General features: G+C 39.9%; 7 non-coding genes across 7 annotated transcripts; all 7 read right to left on the minus strand.

The window, feature by feature from the left end:
* Positions 1 to 9,616: 9,616 nt before the first annotated feature.
* Positions 9,617 to 9,780, minus strand: LOC135029992 (U1 spliceosomal RNA). The gene has a single exon (XR_010226062.1). It is a non-coding gene; the product is annotated as a U1 spliceosomal RNA (small nuclear RNA).
* Positions 9,781 to 9,931: 151 nt separating this feature from the next.
* LOC135029951 (U1 spliceosomal RNA) lies at positions 9,932 to 10,095 on the minus strand. Its single transcript, XR_010226021.1, has one exon. It is a non-coding gene; the product is annotated as a U1 spliceosomal RNA (small nuclear RNA).
* A 674-nt stretch (positions 10,096 to 10,769) lies between these two features.
* LOC135030028 (U1 spliceosomal RNA) lies at positions 10,770 to 10,932 on the minus strand. The gene has a single exon (XR_010226096.1). It is a non-coding gene; the product is annotated as a U1 spliceosomal RNA (small nuclear RNA).
* A 152-nt stretch (positions 10,933 to 11,084) lies between these two features.
* LOC135030138 (U1 spliceosomal RNA) lies at positions 11,085 to 11,248 on the minus strand. Its single transcript, XR_010226191.1, has one exon. It is a non-coding gene; the product is annotated as a U1 spliceosomal RNA (small nuclear RNA).
* A 9,818-nt stretch (positions 11,249 to 21,066) lies between these two features.
* On the minus strand, positions 21,067 to 21,230 carry LOC135029993 (U1 spliceosomal RNA). Its single transcript, XR_010226063.1, has one exon. It is a non-coding gene; the product is annotated as a U1 spliceosomal RNA (small nuclear RNA).
* Positions 21,231 to 21,380: 150 nt separating this feature from the next.
* On the minus strand, positions 21,381 to 21,544 carry LOC135029954 (U1 spliceosomal RNA). The gene has a single exon (XR_010226024.1). It is a non-coding gene; the product is annotated as a U1 spliceosomal RNA (small nuclear RNA).
* Positions 21,545 to 22,218: 674 nt separating this feature from the next.
* LOC135030029 (U1 spliceosomal RNA) lies at positions 22,219 to 22,381 on the minus strand. Its single transcript, XR_010226097.1, has one exon. It is a non-coding gene; the product is annotated as a U1 spliceosomal RNA (small nuclear RNA).
* Between the last annotated feature and the right edge of the window lie 76 nt (positions 22,382 to 22,457).

The raw sequence follows: 22,457 nt of genomic DNA on the forward strand, positions 1-22,457 counted from the left end.
TTTTCTCACAAAATCGTTGCCCCAATGCATCATTGAAATTCAAGCTGGGAAAGATGATTTTAATATATCACTTGTACATTTTGTATTGCTCTTCTGGTGACAATGTAGTTTGTTTTTGTCAATTACCATTTTAATAATAGGGTAAAGAAAATTAAGTGGATTTTTGAAAGAAAACAATACTGTCAATATACTATTAAAACAAATGAAAATGGTAAAAGTTATTGTACTTTAAGTAAAAATAAAAGAGCAAAAATATCAATCCCAGTTTTGGATTACTTTAATTAACAAAAAAAAAACGCATATAGCAGAGGATAGTTTCAATCTGCCTACCTCTGGGCTATGGACCCAGCATGCTTCCATTACAGTACTCTGCTGCACATGTAATTGCAAGAGATCCTGAAGTACTCACTCATCATGGGAAAGTACCAATGTGTTTCTTCATTGGTTGATGGAAGAAACATCTTACAAAAACTCTCCAGATTATTGACTACTTAAAGTTTTTCTAGGAAACGTTCTAGATGAATGCTTATTAGCCTTTGTCAGTATGTACTTTTGCAAAGTGTCGCTGTGGCGCAATCAGTTAGTGTGTACGGCTATTAACCAAAAGGTTGGTGGTTCAATCCCACCCAGGGATGTAATTGACCTTGTTATCAGATTTTGGTGATCTTTAAGTAGACAAGTCAAAATTTCAAAAACCTCTGTTATGGTGTAGGGTACCTGGCCTTCTCTGATGTAATCAGAGTTAGATTTGATTCAGTGATTTTATAAAAACAGCTAGGAAGCACAATTTAGCAGTGGTTTGCAGAGAAAAAGAAATATGCTGGCAAAAAAATCCAATTGAGTGATTAAACAGCTCTTCATTTTCTGGCTTTATTTTTATGCTAACAAATTTGTTCTCTGAAAAGTGTCCACAAAGCCAAGTATCTGATTAACATCTTTGTAGGGATGGTTTTTCACCTATTACTAAATTAAACTTGCTTCATTGGAAAGGCAGCAAGATGCATCCTCATTTCAATATCTACTGAAATAATACAGGTTGACACCAGGAAACATTAACGCCACTGCATCCTTGCTGCTTTCTCATGTGGAAGTCTGTTTAATGTGAAAACAAGGTGATATCTAATTAGCACACAGGTAAGGAATTAAGAAAATCTTTATTTAAGGGTGAAGATGTTTCTCACAAAATCGTTGCCCCAATGCATCATTGAAATTCAAGCTGGAAAGATGATTTTAATATATCACTTGTACATTTTGTATTGCTCTTCTGGTGACAATGTAGTTTGTTTTTGTCAATTACCATTTTAATAATAGGGTAAAGAAAATTAAGTGGATTTTTGAAAGAAAACAATACTGTCAATATACTATTAAAACAAATTAAAATGTGTAAAAGTTATTGTACTTTAAGTAAAAATAAAAGAGCAAAAATATCAATACCAGTTTTGGATTACTTTAATTAAAAAAAAAAAATGCATATAGCAGAGGATAGTTTCAATCTGCCTACCTCTGGGTTATGGACCCAGCATGCTTCCATTACAGTCCTCTGCTGCACATGTAAGTGCAAGAGATCCTGAAGCACTCACTCATCATGGGAAAGTACCAATGTGTTTCTTCATTGGTTGATGGAAGAAACATCTTACAAAAACTCTCCACATTATTGACTTTTTAAAATGTTTCTAGGAATCGTTCTAGATGAATGCTTATTAGCCTTTGTCAGTATGGACTTTTGCAAAGTGTTGCTGTGGCGCAATCAGTTACTGTGTAAGGCTATTAACCAAAAGGTTGGTGGTTCAATCCCACCCAGGGATGTAATTGACCTTGTTATCAGATTTTGGTGATCTTTATGTAGACAAGTCAAAATTTCGAAAACCCCTGTTATGGTGTAGGGTACCTGGCCTTCTCTGATGTAATCAGAGTAAGATTTGATTCAGTGATTTTATAAAAACAGCTAGGAAGCACAATTTAGCAGTGGGTTGCAGAGAAAAAGAAATATGCTGGCAAAAAAATCCAATTGAGTGATTAAACAGCTCTTCATTTTCTGGCTTTATTTTTATGCTAACAAATTTGTTCTCTGAAAAGTGTCCACAAAGCCAAGTTTCTGATTAACACCTTTGTAGGGATGGTTTTTCACCTATTACTAAATTAAACTTGCTTCATTGGAAAGGCAGCAAGATGCATCCTCATTTGAATATCTACTGAAATAATACAGGTTGACACCAGGAAACATTAACGCCACTGCATCCTTGCTGCTTTCTCATGTGGAAGTCTGTTTAATGTGAAAACAAGGTGATATCTAATTAGCACACAGGTAAGGAATTAAGAAAATCTTTATTTAAGGGTGAAGATGTTTCTCACAAAATCGTTGCCCCAATGCATCATTGAAATTCAAGCTGGAAAGATGATTTTAATATAACACTTGTACATTTTGTATTGCTCTTCTGGTGACAATGTAGTTTGTTTTTGTCAATTACCATTTTAATAATCGGGTAAAGAAAATTAAGTGGATTTTTGAAAGAAAACAATACTGTCAATATACTATTAAAACAAATGAAAATGGTAAAAGTTATTGTACTTTAAGTAAAAATAAAAGAGCAAAAATATCAATCCCAGTTTTGGATTACTTTAATTAACAAAAAAAAACGCATATAGCAGAGGATAGTTTCAATCTGCCTACCTCTGGGCTATGGACCCAGCATGCTTCCATTACAGTACTCTGCTGCACATGTAATTGCAAGAGATCCTGAAGTACTTACTCATCATGGGAAAGTACCAATGTGTTTCTTCATTGGTTGATGGAAGAAACATCTTACAAAAACTCTCCAGATTATTGACTATTTAAAGTTTTTCTAGGAAACGTTCTAGATGAATGCTTATTAGCCTTTGTCAGTATGTACTTTTGCAAAGTGTCGCTGTGGCGCAATCAGTTAGTATGTACGGCTATTAACCAAAAGGTTGGTGGTTCAATCCCACCCAGGGATGTAATTGACCTTGTTATCAGATTTTGGTGATCTTTAAGTAGACAAGTCAAAATTTCAAAAACCCCTGTTATGGTGTAGGGTACCTGGCCTTCTCTGATGTAATCAGAGTTAGATTTGATTCAGTGATTTTATAAAAACAGCTAGGAAGCACAATTTAGCAGTGGTTTGCAGAGAAAAAGAAATATGCTGGCAAAAAAATCCAATTGAGTGATTAAACAGCTCTTCATTTTCTGGCTTTATTTTTATGCTAACAAATTTGTTCTCTGAAAAGTGTCCACAAAGCCAAGTATCTGATTAACATCTTTGTAGGGATGGTTTTTCACCTATTACTAAATTAAACTTGCTTCATTGGAAAGGCAGCAAGATGCATCCTCATTTCAATATCTACTGAAATAATACAGGTTGACACCAGGAAACATTAACGCCACTGCATCCTTGCTGCTTTCTCATGTGGAAGTCTGTTTAATGTGAAAACAAGGTGATATCTAATTAGCACACAGGTAAGGAATTAAGAAAATCTTTATTTAAGGGTGAAGATGTTTCTCACAAAATCGGTTGCCCCAATGCATCATTGAAATTCAAGCTGGAAAGATGATTTTAATATATCATTTGTACATTTTGTATTGCTCTTCTGGTGACAATGTAGTTTGTTTTTGTCAATTACCATTTTAATAATCGGGTAAAGAAAATTAATTGGATTTTTGAAAGAAAACAATACTGTCAATATACTATTAAAACAAATTAAAATGGTAAAAGTTATTGTACTTTAAGTAAAAATAAAAGAGCAAAAATATCAATCCCAGTTTTGGATTACTTTAATTAACAAAAAAAATGCATATAGCAGAGGATAGTTTCAATCTGCCTACCTCTGGGTTATGGACCCCAGCATGCTTCCATTACAGTACTCTGCTGCACATGTAAGTGCAAGAGATCCTGAAGCACTCACTCATCATGGGAAAGTACCAATGTGTTTCTTCATGTGGTTGATGGAAGAAACATCTTACAAAAACTCTCCACATTATTGACTTTTTAAAATGTTTCTAGGAATCGTTCTAGATGAATGCTTATTAGCCTTTGTTAGTATGGACTTTCGCAAAGTGTTGCTGTGGCGCAATCAGTTACTGTGTAAGACTATTAACCAAAAGGTTGGTGGTTCAATCCCACCCAGGGATGTAATTGACCTTGTTATCCGATTTTGGTGATCTTTATGTAGACAAGTCAAAATTTCGAAAACCCCTGTTATGGTGTAGGGTACCTGGCCTTCTCTGATGTAATCAGAGTTAGATTTGATTCAGTGATTTTATAAAAACAGCTAGGAAGCACAATTTAGCAGTGGGTTGCAGAGAAAAAGAAATATGCTGGCAAAAAAATCCAATTGAGTGATTAAATAGCTCTTCATTTTCTGGCTTTATTTTTATGCTAACAAATTTGTTCTCTGAAAAGTGTCCACAAAGCCAAGTATCTGATTAACATCTTTGTAGGGATGGTTTTTCACCTATTACTAAATTAAACTTGCTTCATTGGAAAGGCAGCAAGATGCATCCTCATTTCAATATCTACTGAAATAATACAGGTTGACACCAGGAAACATTAACGCCACTGCATCCTTGCTGCTTTCTCATGTGGAAGTCTGTTTAATGTGAAAACAAGGTGATATCTAATTAGCACACAGGTAAGGAATTAAGAAAATCTTTATTTAAGGGTGAAGATGTTTCTCACAAAATCGTTGCCCCAATGCATCATTGAAATTCAAGCTGGAAAGATGATTTTAATATATCATTTGTACATTTTGTATTGCTCTTCTGGTGACAATGTAGTTTGTTTTTGTCAATTACCATTTTAATAATCGGGTAAAGAAAATTCATTGGATTTTGAAAGAAAACAATACTGTCAATATACTATTAAAACAAATTAAAATGGTAAAAGTTATTGTACTTTAAGTAAAAATAAAAGAGCAAAAATATCAATCCCAGTTTTGGATTACTTTAATTAACAAAAAAAATGCATATAGCAGAGGATAGTTTCAATCTGCCTACCTCTGGGTTATGGACCCAGCATGCTTCCATTACAGTACTCTGCTGCACATGTAAGTGCAAGAGATCCTGAAGCACTCACTCATCATGGGAAAGTACCAATGTGTTTCTTCATTGGTTGATGGAAGAAACATCTTACAAAAACTCTCCACATTATTGACTTTTTAAAATGTTTCTAGGAATCGTTCTAGATGAATGCTTATTAGCCTTTGTCAGTAAGGACTTTTGCAAAGTGTTGCTGTGGCGCAATCAGTTACTGTGTAAGGCTATTAACCAAAAGGTTGGTGGTTCAATCCCACCCAGGGACGTAATTGACCTTGTTATCAGATTTTGATGATCTTTATGTAGACAAGTCAAAATTTCAAACCCCCTCTTATGGTGTAGGGTACCTGACCTTCTCTGATGTAATCAGAGTTAGATTTGATTCAGTGATTTTATAAAAACAGCTAGGAAGCACAATTTAGCAGTGGGTTGCAGAGAAAAAGAAATATGCTGGCAAAAAAATCCAATTGAGTGATTAAACAGCTCTTCATTTTCTGGCTTTATTTTTATGCTAACAAATTTGTTCTCTGAAAAGTGTCCACAAAGCCAAGTTTCTGATTAACACCTTTGTAGGGATGGTTTTTCACCTATTACTAAATTAAACTTGCTTCATTGGAAAGGCAGCAAGATGCATCCTCATTTGAATATCTACTGAAATAATACAGGTTGACACCAGGAAACATTAACGCCACTGCATCCTTGCTGCTTTCTCATGTGGAAGTCTGTTTAATGTGAAAACAAGGTGATATCTAATTAGCACACAGGTAAGGAATTAAGAAAATCTTTATTTAAGGGTGAAGATGTTTCTCACAAAATCGTTGCCCCAATGCATCATTGAAATTCAAGCTGGAAAGATGATTTTAATATATCACTTGTACATTTTGTATTGCTCTTCTGGTGACAATGTAGTTTGTTTTTGTCAATTACCATTTTAATAATCGGGTAAAGAAAATTAAGTGGATTTTTGAAAGAAAACAATACTGTCAATATACTATTAAAACAAATGAAAATGGTAAAAGTTATTGTACTTTAAGTAAAAATAAAAGAGCAAAAATATCAATCCCAGTTTTGGATTACTTTAATTAACAAAAAAAAACGCATTTAGCAGAGGATAGTTTCAATCTGCCTACCTCTGGGCTATGGACCCAGCATGCTTCCATTACAGTACTCTGCTGCACATGTAATTGCAAGAGATCCTGAAGTACTCACTCATCATGGGAAAGTACCAATGTGTTTCTTCATTGGTTGATGGAAGAAACATCTTACAAAAACTCTCCAGATTATTGACTATTTAAAGTTTTTCTAGGAAACGTTCTAGATGAATGCTTATTAGCCTTTGTCAGTATGTACTTTTGCAAAGTGTCGCTGTGGCGCAATCAGTTAGTGTGTACGGCTATTAACCAAAAGGTTGGTGGTTCAATCCAACCCAGGGATGTAATTGACCTTGTTATCAGATTTTGGTGATCTTTAAGTAGACAAGTCAAAATTTCAAATACCCCTGTTATGGTGTAGGGTACCTGGCCTTCTCTGATGTAATCAGAGTTAGATTTGATTCAGTGATTTTATAAAAACAGCTAGGAAGCACAATTTAGCAGTGGTTTGCAGAGAAAAAGAAATATGCTGGCAAAAAAATCCAATTGAGTGATTAAACAGCTCTTCATTTTCTGGCTTTATTTTTATGCTAACAAATTTGTTCTCTGAAAAGTGTCCACAAAGCCAAGTATCTGATTAACATCTTTGTAGGGATGGTTTTTCACCTATTACTAAATTAAACTTGCTTCATTGGAAAGGCAGCAAGATGCATCCTCATTTCAATATCTACTGAAATAATACAGGTTGACACCAGGAAACATTAACGCCACTGCATCCTTGCTGCTTTCTCATGTGGAAGTCTGTTTAATGTGAAAACAAGGTGATATCTAATTAGCACACAGGTAAGGAATTAAGAAAATCTTTATTTAAGGGTGAAGATGTTTCTCACAAAATCGTTGCCCCAATGCATCATTGAAATTCAAGCTGGAAAGATGATTTTAATATATCACTTGTACATTTTGTATTGCTCTTCTGGTGACAATGTAGTTTGTTTTTGTCAATTACCATTTTAATAATAGGGTAAAGAAAATTAAGTGGATTTTTGAAAGAAAACAATACTGTCAATATACTATTAAAACAAATTAAAATGGTAAAAGTTATTGTACTTTAAGTAAAAATAAAAGAGCAAAAATATCAATCCCAGTTTTGGATTACTTTAATTAACAAAAAAAAAATGCATATAGCAGAGGATAGTTTCAATCTGCCTACCTCTGGGTTAAGGGGCCCAGCATGCTTCCATTGCAGTACTCTGCTGCACATGTAAGTGCAAGAGATCCTGAAGCACTCACTCATCATGGGAAAGTACCAATGCGTTTCTTCATTGGTTGATGGAAGAAACATCTTACAAAAACTCTCCAGATTATTGACTTTTTAAAGTTTTCTAGGAAACGTTCTAGATGAATGCTTATTAGCCTTTGTCAGTATGTACTTTCACAAAGTGTCGCTGTAGCGCAATCAGTTAGTGTGTACGGCTATTAACCAAAAAGTTGGTGGTTCAATCCCACCCAGGGACGTAATTGACCTTGTGATCAGATTTTGGTGATATTTAAGTAGACAAGTCAAAATTTCAAACCCTCTCTTATGGTGTAGGGTACCTGGCCTACTCTGATGTAATCAGTTAGATTTGATTAAGTGATTTTATGAAAAAAAACAGCTAGGAAACACAATTTAGCAGTGGGTTGCAGAGAAAAAGAAATATGCTGGCAGAAAAATCCAATTGAGTGATTAAACAGCTCTTCATTTTCTGGCTTTATTTTTATGCTAACAAATTTGTTCTCTGAAAAGAGTCCACAAAGCCAAGTATCTGATTAACACCTTTGTAGGGATGGTTTTTCACCTATTACTAAATTAAACATGCTTCATTGGAAAGGCAGCAATATGCATCCTCATTTCAATATCTACTGAAATAATACAGGTTGACACCAGGAAACATTAACGCCACTGCATCCTTGCTGCTTTCTCATGTGGAAGTCTGTTTAATGTGAAAACAAGGTGATATCTAATTAGCACACAGGTAAGGAATTAAGAAAATCTTTATTTAAGGGTGAAGAGGTTTCTCACAAAATCGTTGCCCCAATGCATCATTGAAATTCAAGCTGGAAAGATGATTTTAATATATCACTTGTACATTTTGTATTGCTCTTCTGGTGACAATGTAGTTTGTTTTTGTCAATTACCATTTGAATAATAGGGTAAAGAAAATTAAGTGGATTTTTGAAAGAAAACAATACTGTCAATATACTATTAAAACAAATTAAAATAATAAAAGTTATTGTACTTTAAGTAAAAATAAAAGAGCAAAAATATCAATCCCAGTTTTGGATTACTTTAATTAACAAAAAAAAATGCATATAGCAGAGGATAGTTTCAATCTGCCTACCTCTGGGTTATGGGCCCAGCATGCTTCCATTGCAGTACTCTGCTGCACATGTAAGTGCAAGAGATCCTGAAGCACTCACTCATCATGGGAAAGTACCAATGTGTTTCTTCATTGGTTGATGGAAGAAACATCTTACAAAAACTCTCCAGATTATTGACTTTTTAAAGTTTTTCTAGGAAACGTTCTAGATGAATGCTTATTAGCCTTTGTCAGTATATAATTTTGCAATGTGTCTCTGTGGCGCAATCAGTTAGCGTGTTCGGTTATTAACCAAAAGGTTGGTGGTTCAATCCTACCCAGGGACGTAATTTACCTTGTTATCAGATTTTGGTGATCTTTAAGTAGACAAGTCAAAATTTCAAACCCCCTCTTATGGTGTAGGGTACCTGGCCTTCTCTGATGTAATCAGAGTTAGATTTGATTAAGTGATTTTATAAAAGAACAGCTAGGAAGCACAACTTAGCAGTGGGTTGCAGAGAAAAAGAAATACGCTTGCAGAAAAATCCAATTGAGTGATTAAACAGCTCTTCATTTTCTGGCTTTATTTTTATGCTAACAAATTTGTTCTCTGAAAAGTGTCCACAAAGCCAAGTATCTGATTAACACCTTTGTAGGGATGGTTTTTCACCTATTACTAAATTAAACTTGCTTCATTGGAAAGGCAGCAAGTGATGTCATCCAAGCAGTGGGTCAAAGTTGGCTTCATCCCTCGTCTGCTTATGAAAAGAGAAAAGGGATATGCAGGGCATGGCGGCCTTTTGCGACGCTTGGATGACCCCTAGTTCGCATTAAACACCCCCACCCTCCTTCGGTGTGGGGCTTATGTTGGCCATGCCCCAGCCCCTAAAGCATTCAAGCTGATTTCTTGCAGCAGCTGGGTACTGTAACAGCTCCAGAGCTGCTCTGTAAGGCAAGTAAAAGGGTGTGGGCCCTGCAGCACTACCTGTAGTTTGCATTGTGCATTGGAAGGCACAAAGTAAGCAGACGGGAGGAGAAGTCAGGATAGTGCACAAGGTTATAGAAGGGATGGGCTCAAGAAAAGAGAAGTGGAAACAGACAGCATACTAGGCTGGAGAGAGACCTGAGACAAAGAGATCTGAATTATACGAGAGCCGTCCAGGGGAAACACAAATTATGCAGTCAAGTTTCCCACATTTGGGGAAATCGCAAGGGGCAGCACACCCAGAGTGCAATGGGTGAGCCTTGCCCTGGGAGAAGCACCTTCATGATCATAGTATCTCACCTGGCAGGTTAGTAGGAGTTGGGCTAGAGCTGGGGAGGGTCGCTGCTCGGGCACTACCTTTCAAGTGAAGGAGATCCAACTGAGGCAGCACAAGGGAACTCTCAAAAGAAGAACAAGGCTAGAGGAAGATCTGAGACAAAGAAATCTGACTTTTACCAGAGCTGACCAGAGGAAAGCACAAACACAGTCCACCACTACCACAAATAATGCAGTCGAGTTTCCCACATTTGGGGAAATCACAGGGGTCAGCATACCCAGAATGCAATGAATGAACCTCACCCTGGGAGAACAATCTTCATGACAATAGTATCTCCTATGCAAAATAAGTATGATTTGGGATAGGGCTGGGGAGGGCCGTTGCTCAGGCACATCTCTGTCAAGTAAAGGAGATTCAACTGAGGCAGCACAAGGGAACTCTCATCTGGGGACAACAACTGCAGGGAGAACACATATTTTCAGATGAACATGGGGTGGCAGAAGGCTGCCTAATACTGAAGCACCCCCAAACAACAAACCAAATGCAACAACTAGTGCAAGCATTCCTGGGGGATGGCCTGCAGCAGATGGATTTGAATATGGTGATGTCATCCAAGCAGTGGGTCAAAGTTGGCTTCAACCCTCGTCTGCATATGAAAAGAGAAAAGGAGCGTGCAGGGCATGGAGGCCTTTTGTGGTGCTTGGATGACCCCTAGTTCGCATTAAGCACCCCCACCCTCCTTCGGTGTGGGGCTCATGTTGGCCATTCCCCAGCCCCTGAAGCATTCAAGCTGATTTCTTGCAGCAGCTGGGCACTGTAACAGCTCCAGAGCTGCTCTGTAAAGCAAGTAAAAGGGTGTGGGCCCTGCAGCACTACCCGTAGTTTGCATTGTGCATTGGGAGGCACAAAGTAAGCAGACGGGAGGAGAAGTCAGGATAGTGCACAAGGGTATAGAAGGGAGGGGCTCAAGAAAAAAGAAGTGGAACCAGACAGCAAACTAGGCTGGAGAGAGACCTGAGACAAAGAGATCTGAATTACATGAGAGCCGACCAGGGAAAACTCAAATTATGCAGTCAAGTTTCCCACATTTGGGGAAATCGCAGGGGCAGCACACCCAGAGTGCAATGGGTGAGCCTTGCCCTGGGAGAAGCAACTTCATGATCATAGTATCTCACCTGGCAGGTAAGTAGGAGTTGGGCTAGAGCTGGGGAGGGTCGCTGCTCGGGCACCCCCCTGTCAAGTGAAGGAGATCCAACTGAGGCAGCACAAGGGAACTCTCGAAAGAAGACAAAGGCTAGAGGAAGATCTGAGACAAAGAAATCTGACTTTTACCAGAGCTGACCAGAGGAAAGCACAAACACAGTCCCCCACTACCACAAATAATGCAGTCGAGTTTCCCACATTTGGGGAAATCACAGGGGTCAGCATACCCAGAATGCAATGAATGAACCTAACCCTGGGAGAACAATCTTCATGACCATGGTATCTCCTATGCAAAATAAGTATGATTTGGGATAGGGCTGGGGAGGGCCGTTGCTCAGGCACATCTCTGTCAAGTAAGTTGCATTTGATTTGTTGTTTGGGGGTGCTTCAGTATTAGGCAGCCTTCTGCCCTACCATGTTCATCTGAAAATATGTGTTCTCCCTGCAGTTGTTGTCCCCAGATGAGAGTTCCCTTGTGCTGCCTCAGTTGAATCTCCTTTTGGAGAAGACCTCAATAAGATTGTAGCTGATCTGGCTACTGCTAAAACAGCTTGCCTACCTAGTATGACTCCTACCACGCAGAAGGCTAAAAGTACTTTTCTTGGCCCTTTCATCCTCCAGGTAAAGCGTACCCAAGGTCAGGCATACCCAAAGCAAGCTCATGTTTCCAGACCTGCCAAGCCCAGACTGAAGCAATCCTGGGCTGCCCATCAGCCTGCTTCCAAAACGGACAAGCCTGCCGCATGACGGTGCAGGCCTCCCTCTGGGGGATCCCAGGGTGGGGGGCCCGACTTCTAGGTTTGGCAAAGAAAGGTATAATTCTAAGCTAGAGAATTCTGTTTGGAGCTCACCTTGTACTTTGTGAAGAAATAATCAGCATTGTGGCTGAGCAGATACATGTAGTGTGTGGCTGCAAACTGCATGGATCTGCTGCGTTGTAATGCTGATTCTTTTTTTTTGCAAAGTACCAATAGCTTCATATAATGTTCACAATTTTTATGCAGGATCAAATAGCTCAATAGGTAGGGTGTTTGATTAGAATTCAACAGGTTATAGGTTTGAATCCTGGGTATGGTAGTTTGAGATGTGTTATTTAATAAAGTATGTTGTTCTGACTGCCGGCATCCTATCACCTGGGATATCATACTAAATAAATGGAGTTGATAAAATTTTTTTTTTTTTTTTTAACTAGGGACAATTTCCAGATACTTCTCTTTATAACTGAGATTGCCCCCTGGAACTTCACATCAGTTGACAACTATGCATGAGTGGGCAGTGCTTGCCCTGGATCTGTCCACCCATTTATGTGCCGCCATAAAATAAAGCATGACTAACAGTTATCCTGGGCGTACACTACACAATTATCTGTCAGGCTATCTATCCAGTCTGGATGGATGGAATGAAAATCTGGTAATGTATAGGAGCAAATGTCAATTAACCATTTGCTCCCAAACACTAGAAAAGTGGTCAAAAATGGTCATTACACAAATTGGTTAAACCCAAAATTTAACCAATTTGTTTAGGGGACCATTTTTGTCCATTTTTTAGTGTTTGAGAGTAAATCGTTGATGGTCATTTGCTCACATAGATAACCGGATTTCTATTCCAACCAGCCAGTGTTGGAGAGATGGTCTGCCAGATTACATAATGCATACCAGAGCCATAACTAGACTTTTTGGTGCCCTGTGACAGAGAATTATATGCCCTCCCCCCCATTTTTGCAATATGGACAAAAGGCGCATGCCTTGTGGGGAAGGGGCATAACAAGATTGGTCTCAGAGAAAGCACATGAGATATGAAGATATATCTAGTATACTTGACACTCAATGGTTTGTGGTATTGCAGGGGTGCCCTCCTTAAATGCATATACAGTCACACATGGCATGTTTGTGTAAATGGCATATCAGCAGTCAGCACTAACTGGTGACATGCCATTTGTACAAGTAAGCCATGTGTGACTAATATATAAACATACTTTATTAAATAACACCTCAAACTATCATACCCAGGATTCAAACCTATAACCTGTTAAATTCTAATCAAACACCCTACCCATTGAGCTACTTGATCCTGCATCTATTCTAACCTCCAAAAACAGATTCAGTTGCATTTTCCAGCGTGTTTTGTTTGCGCCTTTGCAAATGTCTTACATCGACAAACTTATTTAGTACTATTTTGCAAATAGGGTTACATTGTCGCAACATTGTGTTCCCTAATTGCTTGATTTTTTAAATGCAAAAATTGATAAAGACACCTGATAATTGCTCTGTGGAGTCTTCTTTTGTGTCTACTTCTTATCTACATTTAATTCCCTACCTATAATCAAGGCATTTTTAAATGCTGGGTGCTGCCAGGACGTGAGGCCTACCTAGTCTTTAGATCTGAATTTGAATGTACTTGTGAACTAACTTAATTTCCTACTTCTAAACTCATTCCTAAATTCACTACTTACATTAATCCTGTAGTTGGGCATTTTGAGCCTTCAATTGTGGGCATTGTTTTGTGTCCAGACCAGCAGCTGGTGGTGTGCATTTGCTGGAAAGGCATCGAAGACCTCCGATATGCTGCATCTCCTGATGTGTGTCTGCCTCAAGTGGCTGTCAGCAAATGCATGCTAGACACCCCATTCCAAGCTGATTGTGACATCACGGAACATGCATCATAGAACAGGCATGCTAGAACATGGGTCTTCAACCTGCGACCCTCCAGCTGCTGTGGAACTACATATCCCAGCATGCCCTGCCTCAGTTTTAGCATACCTTAATAGCAAAACTGTGGCAGGGCATGCTGGGATGTGTAGTTTCACAGCAGCTGGAGGGCCACAGGATGAAGACCCATGTGCTAGAACCAAACCGCAGGTACATTGAATGCTAGCAAGCTGAATGTTTAAATCCTTTTTGTTCCGCAGCATTCCAATGCGGAAGATTCCATGGAACCAGAGATTATTCCATTGAGAAGGACATGCTGCCTGGATGACTGCACTGTGCAAATTAAATCACGGAGCCAGTTGGCTTGTGGGTGGCTCTGGTGACTGGGTGGTTGGGTGGGCGGTGTGTCGGAGGTGGAGCACATGCAAATGAATGTGTATCATCCAGCTAGTGAGAGAGAAAACTCATGCAGGAGTGTGCCTGCTTGTCAGTGAGTTATGCACCTTGCCAGACGTCAAATCTACATGGAGCAACTGGAGGGGACAAGAGCAGGTTTGGAAAATATACACAGAAGAGCATATATGCTGGCGCATTCTCCATGATTGTGTCAGCTTATGTTTTGGTGCACTGCACTTTCCTCCACTAAGTTTTAGCCATTTTGTTTAAACGCAAGTGTAGTTGCTTCTCGCTCTTTTGGCTGTGATATTGTATTGTGGTTGAAGAGTCTGCTGGAGGGATTGTTTTCTTCATTGGCGAGAGACTGAAGATATTCCAGGATGGAAGGCTTGGGAACACTATCCGTTTTTCAGTTGTGGAAGAGTTGAAAGACCGGATTGGACTACATTCTATAGTAAAGGGTATCTTTGTATTTATTAATCCTCCCTTTATATGTGTCTGTCTTTCAATAAAGCTTTGGGCTTGTGATTCCGTCACCCTCTTACACTCCACACCCATAGCCTTATTAACTATTGTATTGTTTAAATGTATAGTGCAGTTCATGATTTATAGTGTAGGCTGACCTGTACTGTAGTTCTTGAACTGTACTATACCGACAGCATTTGTATTGTGTTTTGGCTGTGCTGCAACACAGTACTTATGTGTGTAATGTTTATGTATGTTTTTTTGCTTCTTTATGTCAATAAAGACTGCTTTTTCAATCCAATATCTGAAAACAATCAATGTTTATCTTTGATGGCAATAGAAGTGGTATGATATTTGCTGCTTTTGAAAGGCAATATCTGATATGTCCCCTATCTGGGAACCATATATTAAATGGCTTTTCAGAAAAGGGAGATGGGAGAAGAGCTTTCAGTACTTGTAGGACCGATGCACATTTCCTATTCTAGCCTCCAAAAACAGATTCAGTTGCATTTTCCAGCGTGTTTTGGATGCGCCTTTGCAAATGTCTTACATCGACAAACTTATTTAGTACTATTTTGCAAATAGGGTTACATTGTTGCAACATTGTGTTCCCTAATTGCTTGATTTTTTAAATGCAACAATTGATAAAAACACCTGATAACTGCTCTGCGGAGTCTTATTTTGTGTCTACTTCTTATCTACATTTAATTCCGTACCTCTAATCAAGGCATTTTTAAATGCTGGCGGCTGCCAGGACGTGAGGCCTACCTAGACTTTAGATCTGAATTTGAATGTACTTGTGAACTAACTTAATTTCCTACTTCTAAATTCATTCCTAAATTCACTACTTACATGAATCCTGTAGTTGGGCATTTTGGGACTTCGATTGTGGGCATTGTTTTGTGTCCAGACCAGCAGCAGGTGGTGTGCATTTGCTGGAAAGGCATCAAAGACCTCCGATATGCTGCATCTCCTGATGTGTGTCTCCCTCAAGTGGCTGTCAGCAAATGCCTGCTAGACACCCCATTCCAAGCTGATTGTGACATCACGGAACATGCATCATAGAACAGGCATGCTAAAACATGGGTCTTCAACCTGCGACCCTCCAGCTGCTGTGGAACTACACATCCCAGCATGCCCTGCCTCAGTTTTAGCATACCTTATAGCAAAACTGTGGCAGGGCGTGCTGGGATGTGTAGTTTCACAGCAGCTGGAGGGCCACAGGATGAAGACCCATGTGCTAGAGCCAAGCCGCAGGTACATTGAATGCTAGCAAGCTGAATATTTAAATCCTTTTTGTTCCGCAGCATTCCAATGCGGAAGATTCCATGGAACCAGAGATCCTTCCATTGAGAAGGACATGCTGCCTGGATGACTACACTGTGCAAATTAAATCACGGAGCCAGTTGGTTTGTGGGTGGCTCTGGTGACTGGGTGGTTGGGTGGGTGGTGTGTCGGAGGTGGAGCACATGCAAATGATTGTGTATCATCCAGCTAGTGAGAGTGAAAACTCATGCAGGAGTGTGCCTGCTTGTCAGTGGGTTATGCACCTTGCCAGACGTTAAATCTACATAGAGCAGCTGGAGGGGACAAGAGCATGTTTGCAAAATATAGATAGAAGAGCATATATGCTGGCGCATTCTCCATGATTGTGTCAGCTTATGTTTTGGTGCACTGCACTTTCCTCCACTAAGTTTTAGCCATTTTTGTTAAGCTCAAGTGTAGTTGCTTCTCGGCCTTTTGGCTGTGATCTTGTATTGTGGTTGAAGGGTCTGCTGGAGGGAGGGATTGCTTTCTTCATTGGCGAAAGACCAAAGATATTCCAGGATGGAAGGCTTGGGAACACTATCTGTTTTTCAGTTGTGGAAGAGCACAGAGGTTGGATTGGACTACATTCTATAGTAAAGGATGTCTTTCTATTTATTAAACCTCCCCTTATATGTGTCAGTCTTTCAATAAAGCTTCGGGCTTGTGATTCCCTCACCCTCTTACACTCCACACCCATAGCCTTATTAACTGTTGTATTATTGTACAGTTTAAATGTATAGTGCAGTTCATGATTTATAGTGTAGGCTGGCCTGTGCTGTAGTTCTTGAACTGTACTATACCATCAGCATTTCTATTGTGTTTTGGCTGTGCCGCAACGCGGTACTTATGTGTGTAATGTTTATGTATGTTTTTTTGCTTCTTTATGTGCATCGGTCCTACAAGTAATGAAAGCTCTTCTCCCATCTCCCTTTTCTGAAAAGCCATTTAATATATGGTTCCCAGATAGGGGACATATCAGATATTGGATTTCAAAAGCATCAAATATCATACCACTTTTATTGCCATCAAAGATAAACATTGATTGTTTTCAGATATTGGCTTGAAAAAGCAGTCTTTATTGACATAAAAAAAAAACATACATAAACATTGCACACATAAATACAGTGTTGCAGCACAGCCAAAACACAATACAAATGCTGACGGTATAGTACAGTTCAAGAACTACAGCACAGGCCAGTCTACACTATAAATCATGAACTGCACTATACATTTAAAGTATACAATAATACAACAGTTAATAAGGCTATGGGTGTGGAGTGTAAGAGGGTGAGGGATTCACAAAACCGAAGCTTTATTGTAACACAGACACATATAAGGGGAGGGTCAATAAATAGAAAGATATCCTTTACTATAGAATGTAGTCCAATCCGACCTCTGTGCTCTTCCACAACTGAAAAACAGATAGTGTTCCCAAGCCTTCCATCCTGGAATATCTTTGGTCTTTCGCCAATGAAGAAAACAATCCCTCCCTCCAGCAGACCCTTCAACCACGATACAAGATCACAGCCAAAAGGCCGAGAAGCAACTACACTTGAGCTTAACAAAAATGGCTAAAACTTAGTGGAGGAAAGTGCAGTGCACCAAAACATAAGCTGACACAATCATGGAGAATGCGCCAGCATATATGCTCTTCTATCTATATTTTGCAAACCTGCTCTTGTCCCCTCCAGCTGCTCTATGTAGATTTAACGTCTGGCAAGGTGCATAACCCACTGACAAGCAGGAACACTCCTGCATGAGTTTTCTCTCTCACTAGCTGGATGATACACAATCATTTGCATGCGCTCCACTTCCGACACACCACCCACCCAACCACCCAGTCACCAGAGCCACCCACAAGCCAACTGGCTCCGTGATTTAATTTGCACAGTGTAGTCATCCAGGCAGCATGTCCTTCTCAATGGAAGGATCTCTGGTTCCATGGAATCTTCCGCATTGGAATGCTGCGGAACAAAAAGGATTTAAATATTCAGCTTGCTAGCATTCAATGTACCTGCGGCTTGGCTCTAGCACATGGGTCTTCATCCTGTGGCCCTCCAGCTGCTGTGAAACTACACATCCCAGCATGCCCTGCCACAGTTTTGCTATTAAGGTATGCTAAAACTGAGGCAGGGCATGCTGGGATGTGTAGTTCCACAGCAGCTGGAGGGTCGCAGGTTGAAGACCCATGTTTTAGCATGCCTGTTCTATGATGCATGTTCCATGATGTCACAATCAGCTTGGAATGGGGTGTCTAGCAGGCATTTGCTGACAGCCACTTGAGGGAGACACACATCAGGAGATGCAGCATATCGGAGGTCTTCGATGCCTTTCCAGCAAATGCACACCACCTGCTGCTGGTCTGGACACAAAACAATGCCCACAATCGAAGTCCCAAAATGCCCAACTACAGGATTCATGTAAGTAGTGAATTTAGGAATGAATTTAGAAGTAGGAAATTAAGTTAGTTCACAAGTACATTCAAATTCAGATCTAAAGACTAAACACAAAACACAAAATAAGACTCCACAGAGCAATTATCAGGTGTCTTTATCAATTGTTGCATTTAAAAAATCAAGCAATTAGGGAACACAATGTTGCGACAATGTAACCCTATTTGCAAAATAGTACTAAATAAGTTTGTCGATGTAAGACATTTGCAAAGGCGCAAACAAAACACGCTGGAAAATGCAACTGAATCTGTTTTTGGAGGTTAGAAAAGATGCAGGATCAAGTAGCTCCATGGGTAGGGTGTTTGATTAGAATTCAACAGGTTATAGGTTTGAATCCTGGGTATGATAGTTTGAGGTGTTATTTAATAAAGCATGTTTATATATTAGTCACACATGGCTTACTTGTACAAATGGCATGTCACCAGTTAGTGCTGACTGCTGATATGCCATTTGCACTAAAACAAATTAAAATGGTAAAAGTTATTGTACTTTAAGTAAAAATAAAAGCTAAAATATCAATCCCAGTTTTGGATTACTTTAATGAACAAAAAAAAAATGCATATAGCAAAGGATAGTTTCAATCTGCCTACCTCTGGGTTATGGACCCAGCATGCTTCCATTACAGTACTCTGCTGCACATGTAAGTGCAAGAGATCCTGAAGCACTCACTCATCATGGGAAAGTACCAATGTGTTTCTTCATTGGTTGATGGAAGAAACATCTTACAAAAACTCTCCACATTATTGACTTTTTAAAATGTTTCTAGGAATCGTTCTAGATGAATGCTTATTAGCCTTTGTCAGTATGGACTTTTACAAAGTGTTGCTGTGGCGCAATCAGTTACTGTGTAAGGCTATTAACCAAAAGGTTGGTGGTTCAATCCCACCCAGGGACGTAATTGACCTTGTTATCAGATTTTGGTGATCTTTATGTAGACAAGTGAAAATTTCAAACCCCCTCTTATGGTGTAGGGTACCTGGCCTTCTCTGATGTAATCAGAGTTAGATTTGATTCAGTGATTTTATAAAAACAGCTAGGAAGCACAATTTAGCAGTGGGTTGCAGAGAAAAAGAAATATGCTGGCAAAAAAATCCAATTGAGTGATTAAACAGCTTTTCATTTTCTGGCTTTATTTTTATGCTAACAAATTTGTTCTCTGAAAAGTGTCCACAAAGCCAAGTTTCTGATTAACACATTTGTAGGGATGGTTTTTAACCTATTACTAAATTAAACTTGCTTCATTGGAAAGGCAGCAAGATGCATCCTCATTTCAATATCTACTGAAATAATACAGGTTGACACCAGGAAACATTAACGCCACTGCATCCTTTGTGCTTTCTCATGTGGAAGTCTGTTTAATGTGAAAACAAGGTGATATCTAATTAGCACACAGGTAAGGAATTAAGAAAATCTTTATTTAAGGGTGAAGATGTTTCTCACAAAATCGTTGCCCCAATGCATCATTGAAATTCAAGCTGGAAAGATGATTTTAATATATCACTTGTACATTTTGTATTGCTCTTCTGGTGACAATGTAGTTTGTTTTTGTCAATTACCATTTTAATAATCGGGTAAAGAAAATTAAGTGGATTTTTGAAAGAAAACAATACTGTCAATATACTATTAAAACAAATGAAAATGGTAAAAGTTATTGTACTTTAAGTAAAAATAAAAGAGCAAAAATATCAATCCCAGTTTTGGATTACTTTAATTAACAAAAAAAACGCATATAGCAGAGGATAGTTTCAATCTGCCTACCTCTGGGCTATGGACCCAGCATGCTTCCATTGCAGTACTCTGCTGCACATGTAAGTGCAAGAGATCCTGAAGCACTCACTCATCATGGGAAAGTACCAATGCGTTTCTTCATTGGTTGATGGAAGAAACATCTTACAAAAACTCTCCAGATTATTGACTTTTTAAAGTTTTCTAGGAAACGTTCTAGATGAATGCTTATTAACCTTTGTCAGTATGTACTTTTGCAAAGTGTCTCGGTGGTGCAATCGGTTAGTGTGTTTGGTTATTAACCAAAGGGTTGGTGGTTCAATCCCACCCTGGGATGTTATTGACCTTGTCATCAGATTTTGGTGATCTTTAAGTAGACAAGTCAAAATTTCAAACCCCCTCTTATGGTGTAGGGTACCTGGCCTTCTCTGATGTAATCAGAGTTAGATTTGATTAAGTGATTTTATAAAAGAACAGCTAGGAAGCACAACTTAGCAGTGGGTTGCAGAGAAAAAGAAATACGCTTGCAGAAAAATCCAATTGAGTGATTAAACAGCTCTTCATTTTCTGGCTTTATTTTTATGCTAACTAATTTGTTCTCTGAAAAGTGTCCACAAAGCCAAGTATCTGATTAACACCTTTGTAGGGATGGTTTTTCACCTATTACTAAATTAAACTTGCTTCATTGGAAAGGCAGCAAGTGATGTCATCCAAGCAGTGGGTCAAAGTTGGCTTCAACCCTCGTCTGCTTATGAAAAGAGAAAAGGGATATGCAGGGCATGGCGGCCTTTTGCGACGCTTGGATGACCCCTAGTTCGCATTAAACACCCCCACCCTCCTTCGGTGTGGGGCTCATGTTGGCCATGCCCCAGCCCCTGAAGCATTCAAGCTGATTTCTTGCAGCAGCTGGGTACTGTAACAGCTCCAGAGCTGCTCTGTAAGGCAAGTAAAAGGGTGTGGGCCCTGCAGCACTACCTGTAGTTTGCATTGTGCATTGGAAGGCACAAAGTAAGCAGACGGGAGGAGAAGTCAGGATAGTGCACAAGGTTATAGAAGGGAGGGGCTCAAGAAAAGAGAAGTGGAAACAGACAGCATACTAGGCTGGAGAGAGACCTGAGACAAAGAGATCTGAATTATACGAGAGCCGTCCAGGGGAAACACAAATTATGCAGTCAAGTTTCCCACATTTGGGGAAATCGCAAGGGGCAGCACACCCAGAGTGCAATGGGTGAGCCTTGCCCTGGGAGAAGCACCTTCATGATCATAGTATCTCACCTGGCAGGTTAGTAGGAGTTGGGCTAGAGCTGGGGAGGGTCGCTGCTCGGGCACTACCTTTCAAGTGAAGGAGATCCAACTGAGGCAGCACAAGGGAACTCTCAAAAGAAGAACAAGGCTAGAGGAAGATCTGAGACAAAGAAATCTGACTTTACCAGAGCTGACCAGAGGAAAGCACAAACACAGTCCACCACTACCACAAATAATGCAGTCGAGTTTCCCACATTTGGGGAAATCACAGGGGTCAGCATACCCAGAATGCAATGAATGAACCTCACCCTGGGAAAACAATCTTCATGACAATAGTATCTCCTATGCAAAATAAGTATGATTTGGGATAGGGCTGGGGAGGGCCGCTGCTCAGGCACATCTCTGTCAAGTAAAGGAGATTCAACTGAGGCAGCACAAGGGAACTCTCATCTGGGGACAACAACTGCAGGGAGAACACATATTTTCAGATGAACATGGGGTGGCAGAAGGCTGCCTAATACTGAAGCACCCCCAAACAACAAACCAAATGCAACAACTAGTGCAAGCATTCCTGGGGGATGGCCTGCAGCAGATGGATTTGAATATGGTGATGTCATCCAAGCAGTGGGTCAAAGTTGGCTTCAACCCTTGTCTGCATATGAAAAGAGAAAAGGAGCGTGCAGGGCATGGAGGCCTTTTGTGGTGCTTGGATGACCCCTAGTTCGCATTAAGCACCCCCACCCTCCTTCGGTGTGGGGCTCATGTTGGCCATTCCCCAGCCCCTGAAGCATTCAAGCTGATTTCTTGCAGCAGCTGGGCACTGTAACAGCTCCAGAGCTGCTCTGTAAAGCAAGTAAAAGGGTGTGGGCCCTGCAGCACTACCCGTAGTTTGCATTGTGCATTGGGAGGCACAAAGTAAGCAGACGGGAGGAGAAGTCAGGATAGTGCACAAGGGTATAGAAGGGAGGGGCTCAAGAAAAAAGAAGTGGAACCAGACAGCAAACTAGGCTGGAGAGAGACCTGAGACAAAGAGATCTGAATTACATGAGAGCCGACCAGGGAAAACTCAAATTATGCAGTCAAGTTTCCCACATTTGGGGAAATCGCAGGGGCAGCACACCCAGAGTGCAATGGGTGAGCCTTGCCCTGGGAGAAGCAACTTCATGATCATAGTATCTCACCTGGCAGGTAAGTAGGAGTTGGGCTAGAGCTGGGGAGGGTCGCTGCTCGGGCACCCCCCTGTCAAGTGAAGGAGATCCAACTGAGGCAATA

Source organism: Pseudophryne corroboree, unplaced genomic scaffold (assembly GCF_028390025.1).
Source record: "Pseudophryne corroboree isolate aPseCor3 unplaced genomic scaffold, aPseCor3.hap2 scaffold_494, whole genome shotgun sequence".
NCBI lineage: Eukaryota > Metazoa > Chordata > Amphibia > Anura > Myobatrachidae > Pseudophryne > Pseudophryne corroboree.